An 8711-nucleotide genomic window follows, 5' to 3' on the forward strand; every position below is an offset into this window, starting at 1 on the left:
GAGAGGGAGATGGGAAAATCGGAAGTGTCAGTATTACAGTATAGCAAAGGGGCTTACAGAGGCATGAGGCAGGAGCTGGCCAGAATTGACTGGAAGGAGGACCTCGCAGGAAAGACGGTGGAACAGCAATGGCAGGTATTCCTGGGAATAATGCAGAAGTTGCAGGATCAATTTATCCCAAAGAGGAAAGCTTCCAACGGGAGTAAGAGACACCCGTGGCTGACAAGGGAAGTCAAGGACAACATAAAAATAAAAGAGCAGAAGTACAACAAAGCAAGGAAGAGTGGGAAGCCAGAGGATTGGGACTCTTTTAAAGAGCAACAGAAGATGACTAAGAAGGCAATACGGGGAGAAAAGATGAGGTACGAGGGTAAACTAGCCAATAATATAAAGCAGGATAGTAAAACCTTTTTTAGGTATGTAAAGAGGAAAAAAATAGTCAAGGCAAATGTGGGTCCCTTGAAGACAGAAGCAGGGGAATTTATTATGGGAAACAAGGAAATGGCAGACGAGTTGAACCGGTACTTTGGATCTGTCTTCACTAAGGAAGATACAAGCAATCTCCCAGATGTTCTAGTGGGCAGAGATCCTAGGTTGACGGAGGAACTGAAGGAAATCCACATTAGGCAGGAAATGGTGTTGGGTAGACTGATGGGACTGAAGGATGATAAATCCCCAGGACCTGATGGTCTGCATCCCAGAGTACTTAAGGAGGTGGCGCTAGAAATTGTGGACGCATTGGTGATCATTTTCCAATGTTCTATAGATTCAGGATCAGTTCCTGTGGATTGGAGGGTAGCTAATGTTGTCCCACTTTTTAAGAAAGGAGGGAGAGAGAAAATGTGAAATTATGGACCAGTTAGTCTGACATCAGTGGTGGGGAAGATGCTGGAGTCAATCATAAAAGACGAAATTGCGGAGCATTTGGATAGTAGTAACAGGATTGTTCCGAGTCAGCATGGATTTACGAAGGGGAAATCATGCTTGACTAATCTTCTGGAATTCTTTGAGGATGAAACCAGGAAAATTGACAGGGGAGAGCCGGTGGATGTGGTGTACCTTGACTTCCAGGAAGCCTTTGACAAAGTTCCACATAGGAGATTAGTAGGCAAAATTAGAGCACATGGTATTGGAGGTAGGGTACTGACATGGATAGAAAATTGGTTGACAGACAGAAAGCAAAGAGTGGGGATAAATGGGTCCCTTTTAGAATGGCCGGCAGTAACTAGTGGGGTACCGCAAGGCTCGGTGCTGGGACCGCAGCTGTTTACAATATACATTAATGACTTGGATGAAGGGATTAAAAGTACCATTAGCAAATTTGCGGATGATACAAAGCTGGGTGGTAGTGAGAACTGTGAGGAAGATGCTATGAGGTTGCAGGGTGACTTGGACAGGTTGTGTGAGTGGGCAGATGCATGGCAGATGCAGTTTAATGTGGATAAGTGTGAGGTTATCCACTTTGGTGGTAAGAATAGGAAACCAGAGTATTATCTGAATGGTGTCAAGTTAGGAACAGGGAACATACAACGAGATCTGGGTGTCCTAATGCATCAGTCACTGAAAGAAAGCATGCAGGTACAGCAGGCAGTGAAGAAAGCCAATGGAATGTTGGCCTTCATAACAAGAGGAGTTGAGTTTCGGAGCAAAGAGGTCTTTCTGCAGTTGTGCAGGGCCCTAGTGAGACCGCACCTGGAGTACTGTGTGCAGTTTTGGTCTCCAAATTTGAGGAAGGATATTCTTGCTATTGAGGGCGTGCAGCGTAGATTTACTAGGTTTATTCCCGAAATGGCGGGACTATCATATGTTGAAAGACTGGAGCGACTAGGCTTGTATACACTGGAATTTAGAAGGATGAGAGGAGATCTTATCGAAACGTATAAGATTATTAAGGGGTTGGACATGTTAGAGGCAGGAAACATGTTCCCAATGTTGGGGGAGTCCAGAACAAGGGGCTACGGTTTAAGAATAAGCGGTAGGCCATTTAGAACTGAGATGAGGAAAAACTTTTTCAGTCAGAGTTGTGAATCTGTGGAATTCTCTGCCTCAGAAGGCAGTGGAGGCCAATTCTCTGAATGCATTCAAGAGAGAGCTGGATAGAGCTCTTAAGGATAGCGGAGTCAGGGGGTATGGGGAGAAGGCAGGAACGGGGTACTGATTGAAAATTATCAGCCATGATCACTTTGAATGGCGGTGCTGGGTCGAAGGGCCGAATGGCCTCCTCCTACACCTACTGTCTATTGATTGGAGGGTAGCTAATGTAACTCCACTTTTCAAAAATGGAGGGAGAGAGAAAACGGGGAATTACAGACCAGTTAGTCTAACATCGGTCATGGGGAAAATGCTCGAGTCAGTTATTAAAGATGGGATAGCAGCATATTTGGAAAGTGGTGAAATCATTGGACAAAGGCAGCATGGATTTATGAAAGGTAAATCATGTCTGACGAATCTTATAGAATTTTTCGAGGATGTAACTAGTAGAGTGGATAAGGGAGAACCAGTGGATGTGTTATATCTGGACTTCCAGAAGGCTTTCGACAAGGTCCCACATAAGAGATTAGTATGCAAACTTAAAGCACACGGTATTGTGGGTTCAGTATTGATGTGGATAGAGAACTGGCTGGCAGACAGGAAGCAAAGAGTAGAAATAAATGGGTCCTTTTCAGAATGGCAGGCAGTGATTAGTGGGGTACCGAAGGCTCAGTGCTGGGACCCCAGCTATTTACAATATATATTAATGATTTGGACGAGGGAATTGAATGCAACATCTCCAAGTTTGCGGATGACACAAAGCTGGGGGGCAGAGTTAGCTGTGAGGAGGATGCTAGGAGGCTGCAACGTGACTTAGATAGGTTAGGTGAGTGGGCAAATGCATGGCAGATGCAGTATAATGTGGATAAATGTTAGGTTATCCACTTTGGTAGCAAGAATAGGAAAGCAGACTATTATCTGAATGGTGGCCGATTAGGAGAAGGGAAGATGCAACAAGATCTGGGTGTCGTGGTACACCAGTCATTGAAAGTAGGCAAGCAGGTGCAGCAGGCAGTGAAGAAAGCGAATGGTATGTTGGCATTCATAGCGAGGGGATTTGAGTATAGGAGCAGGGAGGTTCTGCTGCAGTTGTACAGGGCATTGGTGAGATCACACCTGGAGTATTGCGTACAATTTGAGGAAAGACAGTCTGAGGAAAGACATTCTTGCCATAGAGGGAGTACAGAGAAGGTTCAACAGATTGATTCCTGGGATGGCAGGACTTTCATATGAAGAAAGACTGGATAGACTCGGCTTGTACTCGCTGGAATTTAGAAGATTGAGGGGGGATCTTATAGAAACTTACAAAATTCTTAAGGGGTTGGACAGGGTAGATGCATGAAGATTGTTCCCGATGTTGGGGAAGTCCAGAACAAGGGGTCACAGTTTAAGGATAAGGGGGAAGTCTTTTAGGACCGAGATGAGAACGTTTTTTTTCACACAGAGAGTGGTGAATCTGTGGAATTCTCTGCCACAGAAGGTAGTTGAGGCCAGTTCATTGGCTATATTTAAGAGGGAGTTAGATGTGGCCCTTGTGGCTAAAGGGATCAGGGGGTATGGAGAGAAGGCAGGTACGGGATACTGAGTTGGATGATCAGCCATGATCATATTGAATGGCGGTGCAGGCTCGAAGGGCCGAATGGCCTACTCCTGCACCTATTCTCTATGTTTTTATTGTCTATTGACGCCACTTTCAGGGAACTGTGTACCTGCGCTCCTAGATCCCTCTGCACTACACTTCCTGTCTACCTGTGACACCACTTTCAGGGAACTGTGTACATACCCTACATGACCCTACACTAGGTAAAATACCCTTTACCTTAAACCTATGTCCTCTGCCCCTGGATTTCCCTAGTCTGGGCAAGATTCCGTGCGTCTACCCGATCAATTCCCCTCATGTTTTTGTATACCTCTATAAGATCACCCCTCATCCTCCTGCACTCCAAGGAGACCCAGCCTACTCCAACCTCTCCCTGTAGCTCAGGCCCATCAAGTCCTGGCAACATTGTCGTAAATCTTCTCCGCACCCTTTCCAGCTCGACGACTTCTTTCCCGGAACACGGTGCCCTGAACTGAACACAATACCCCAAATGCAGCCTCTTTTCTGAACCCTTTCAACCTCGATTGAACACAAAAGCGCTGAATCTTACGGTTGACTGCCTGGCAGGCAGGCTTGGAAGACTGCAATATCAGCAGAGGAGCAGTCCAGATCACAGCAACAATTAATTTCACAAACGGCCGCAGACAGGTCACAAATGCAGATGGGAACGCCTGCAGGAAAAGAGAAGAAACTGATAAAATTGCCATGGAAAGATAGAAAATAGGTGCAGGAGCCTCGAGCCAGCACCGCCATTCAATACGATCATGGATGATCATCCACAATCAGTATCCCGTTCCCGCTTTCTCCCCACATCCCTTGATTCCCACAGCCCTAAGAGCTAAATCTAACTCTTTTTCTCTTGAAAACATCCAGTGAATCGGCCTCCGTGGCATGTGGCAGAGAATCCCATAGATTCACAACTCTCTGAGTGGAAAAGTTTCTCCTCATCTCAGTCCTAAATAGCCGACCCCTTATTCTTAAACTGTGTGGGACCCCTGGTTAGGGACTTACCCAACATCAGAGAACATTTTTCTTGCATCTAGCCGGTCCAATCCCTGAAGAATTTTAGATCTTTCTATAAGTTCCCCTGTCATCCTTCTAAATTTCAGTGAATACAAGCCTAGTCTACCCGTTCTTTCATCGTATGTCAATCCTGTCATAGAAAATCCCGGGAATTAACCTGGTGAACCACGCTGCACTCCCTCAATAGCAAGAATGTCCTTCCTCAAATTATCTCGAGATATAATTTTTTTAATTCTTAGAATTTAATCTGTTTCTATAAGATCCTGCCTGTGTTTGGTCCATATCCCTCCAAACCTGTCCTATCCACATACCTGTCCAAGTGCTGTGATAGTCCCTGCCTAACTAGCTCCTCTGCCCGCTCGTTCCATACACCCACCACCCTCTGTGTGGAAAGGTTGCCCCTCAGATCCCTATTAGATCTTTCCTTCTCCCCCCCTCACTTTAAACCCATGTCCTCTGGTCCTTGATTCCCCTACTCTGGGCAAGAGGCTCTGTGCGCCTACCCGATCTATTCCTCTAGTGATTTTGTACACCTCGAGAAGTTCACCCCTCATCCTCCTGTGCTCCAAGGAAAAGAGTCCAAGCTTGCCCCAACCTCTCCCTGTAGCTCAGGCCCCTCAATTCCTGGCAACATCCTCGTAAATCTTCTCCGTGCCCTTTCCAGCTTAACGACAACTGTAGCACGGTGCCCAGAACTGAATACAATACTCTAAATGCGGCCTCACCAATATCTCGTACAAATGCAATGCGACCTCCAACATGTATACTCTAGTCTTTAGTTCTAGGAACAGAATTAGGCCATTCGGCCCATCGAGTGTACTTCACGATTTGATCATGGCTGCTCTATCGCTCCCTCCCAAGAACCCCGTTCTCCTGCGTTCTCCCCATAGCCCCTGACACCCATACTAATTGGGAATCTATATTGACATAAAGTGCTGGAGTAGCTCAGCGGGACAGGCAGCATCTCTGGAAAGAATGCGTGACGTCTCGAGTCGAGACCCTTCTTCAGACAGTGAGAGACAGAGACACAGAAAGAGAGAGACAGAGACAGAGACAGAGAGAGCGAGAGAGAGAGAGAGAGAGAGAGGGGGGGGGGAAATGGGGGACATTTCGGGTCGAGACCCTTCTTCAGACTGATGTCTGAAGAAGGGTCTCGACCCGAAACGTCACCCATTCCTTCTCTCCCGAGATGCTGCCTGACCTGCTGAGTTACTCCAGCATTTTGTGAATAAATCGAGAGGGGGGAGAAAGACAGAGAGAGGGAGAGTGAGAGACAGGGAGGGAAAGAGAGAGAGAGAGGACAAAGAGTGTGTGCAGGAAGGAACTGCAGACACTGGCTTATAGCAAAGTTAAACACAAAATGCTGGAGTAACATATCTCGCTCTCCATCTAGAGACCCTTCTTCAGACTGATGTCAGGGGAGCAGCCGATGCACAGATAAGGACGTGTAAGGCGTGAAAATAGGACAAAGGGCATGAAGGTCAAGGGAAATGTAGAATAGGTCATTGTTAGCTGGGAGAATATATCAAGTATTTATCTATCTCTGCCTTAAAAATATCCACTGACTTGGCCTCCACAGCCTTCTGTGGCAATGAATAATACAGATGCATCACCCTCAGGCTAATGAAATTCCTCCTCGTCTCCTTCTTTAATTCTGAGGCTGTGCCCTCTGGTCCTAGACTCTCCCACCAGTGGAAACATCCTCTCCAGATCCACTCTTTTCAGGCCTTTCACTGTTCCTTGTTCCTTTCAAGTTTCCATGAGGTCCCCCCTCATTTTTCTAAACTCCAGCGAGGTCACGTTAGTTTTTTCTTCTCTTCTTTTTTCCTTCCCCTTTTCTTTCTCCTTTTTCTCCCTCTTTATTTCCTTCCCTTCTTTTTTGCTTCCCACTTTTTCTCTTTCTTTTTCTTCTTTTCTTCCCCCTTTCTTTCTCTCTTCTTCCCTGTCTTATTTTCCTTCACATTTCCTCCCTCCCCTTTCTCCTTCCTTTCTTTTTTCCCTTTCTTTCTCCTTTCTTCCTTCCCCCCTTCTCCCCCTCCTCTCTCTCTCTCTCCGTCCACCACCACCACCATCAGCCCCACCGCCATTGCGGCGCTCCCTCACTCCCCCCTCTAGTCCCTACACCCCACTTCTCTCTCTCCCCTTTCTCTTTCCATCCTTCTTTCTCTCTCTTTCGTTTTCCTTCCTTTCCTTCTTCCTTCCTTTCTCTCTCTTGCCCTCCCCCTCCTCTTTCCTTTATTTCCTTCTCCTTCTTTCCCTTCCTGTCTATTTTTACTTCTTTTTTCTCTCTCCCCTTCCTCTTTTTCCTTCTTTATTCCTCCCTTTCCTCACTTCCTTTCTCTCTCTTTCTTTCCTTTTCCTTCTTTCCTTCCCTCTTTTCCCTTCTTCCTTCCTTTTTCTTCCCCTTTTTACCCCCTCTCTCCTTTCCTTGTCTCTTGCCTTCGTTCCTTTTTTTCTTTCCCTTTCTCCTTCCTTCTCCTTTTTTCTTCCCCTTTCTTCTTTTTCCACTTCTTTTTCCTTTTTCTCTCTTTTTTCCCCTTTCTTCCATGCTCTCTATTTTCCTTTCTTTTTCCCTTTCTTTCTCTCTTTTTTCCTTCCCTTCTTTCTTTTTCCACCTTTTTCCTTCCCTTTTTCTTTTTTCTCTTCCCCTTTCTTTCTTTCCTCTCTCTCTTTCTTCCCTCACTTTCTTTTTCTCCCTCCTTCCTTCCCCTTTTGTCGTTTTCTCCTTTCTCTTTTTACTCTTCCCCTTTCTTCCTTCCTTTTTACCCTTTCTCTTTTTTCCTTCCCTTTTTCTTCCCTTCATTTTTCCTTTACTTTTTCTTCATTTTTCCTTCCCTTCCTTTTTTCCCTTCCTTCTCTCCTTTCCCCTTTCCATTCTCTCATTTCCCCCCTTTCTTAGACCTAAGACAACAGACAATAGGTGCAGGAGGAGGCCATTCGGCCCTTCAAGCCTGTACGCACCACCATTCAATGCGATCATGGCTGATCATTCTCAATCAGTACCCCGTTCCTGCCTTCTCCCCATACCCCCTGACTCTCTATCCTTAAGAGCTCTATCCAGCTCTCTCTTGAATGTATTCAGGGAATTGGCCTCCACTGCCCTCTGAGGCAGAGAATTCCACAGATTAACAACTCTTTGACTGAAAAAGTTTCTCCTCATCTCTGTTCCAAATGGCCAACCCCTTATTCTTAAACTGTGACCCCTTTCTTTTCCCCTTTCACATTTTTTTCTTATTTTTTCCCCTTTCCCTTTCTCTTTCCCCCTTTCCTTCATCCCCCCCTTCTTTTTCCCCTTTGTCTTTTCTTCTTTCCCCTTTCTTTTTTTCCCTCCTTTTTTCTCTCCCCCCTTTTTTTTCCTTCTTTCTCTTCTTCCCCTTTCCCTTTCTTTTATCCTTTCTTCTTCCCCTTTCTCTCTTTTTTTCCTTCCCTTCTTTTTTCCCTTTTCCTTGCTATTTTATCTTTTCCCTTCATTGTTCCCTTCCCTCTCTCTCTCTCTCTCTCTCTCTTTCTTCCTTCTCCACCTTTCTTTCTCTCCTTTCTCTTCCTTCCTTCCCTCCCGCTTTCTCCTCTCTCTCTCTCTCTCTCTCTGTCTCTCACCATCTGTCTCTCCGCGCACCGCCAGCGCCATCGCAACCGCCATCGCAACCGCCATCACAACCGCCATGGCGGCGGCGCTGCTCCTCCTTCCCCGCCCCCGCCCTCCCTCCCCCCCCTCCCTCCCTCCCCCCTCCCTCCCTCCCCCCCCCTCCCTCCCTCCCCCCCTCCCTCCCTCCCTCCCCCCCTCCCTCCCTCCCCCCCCTCCCTCCCTCCCCCCCCCTCCCTCCCTCCCCCCCCTCCCTCCCTCCCCCCCCTCCCTCCCTCCCCCCCCTCCCTCCCTCCCCCCCCTCCCCCCCTCCCTCGCCCCTCCCCCCTCCTCCCTCGCCCCTCCCCCTCTCCCGCCCTCGCCCCCCCCTTCTCCCCCTCGCCCCTCCTTCTCTCCCTCGCTCCCCCCCTCTCTCTCCCCCTCTCTCTCCCTCGCTCCCCCCCCGTCCTTCTCTCCCCCGCTCCTCCCCCCCCC

At 47.5% G+C, this 8711-nt stretch overlaps 1 protein-coding gene across 3 annotated transcripts in view; it reads right to left on the bottom strand.

Moving 5' to 3' along the window:
• The window catches only part of LOC144596354 (tectonic-3-like), a 60338-nt gene extending 51996 nt beyond the window's left edge, over positions 1–8342 (bottom strand). For 2 of the 3 annotated variants that reach the window (XM_078404611.1, XM_078404609.1), the window contains exons 1-2: positions 8252–8342; positions 4182–4302 (exon numbers count right to left, since the gene is read on the bottom strand). The gene's annotated coding sequence lies outside the window, so the exon portion shown is untranslated. Of the gene's footprint in view, positions 1–4181; positions 4303–4642; positions 5619–8251 lie in introns of those variants that run through there. The other variant, XM_078404610.1, reaches the window with a different exon arrangement.
• Between the last annotated feature and the right edge of the window lie 369 nt (positions 8343–8711).

Source organism: Rhinoraja longicauda, chromosome 8 (assembly GCF_053455715.1).
Source record: "Rhinoraja longicauda isolate Sanriku21f chromosome 8, sRhiLon1.1, whole genome shotgun sequence".
NCBI classification, from domain to species: domain Eukaryota; kingdom Metazoa; phylum Chordata; class Chondrichthyes; order Rajiformes; family Arhynchobatidae; genus Rhinoraja; species Rhinoraja longicauda.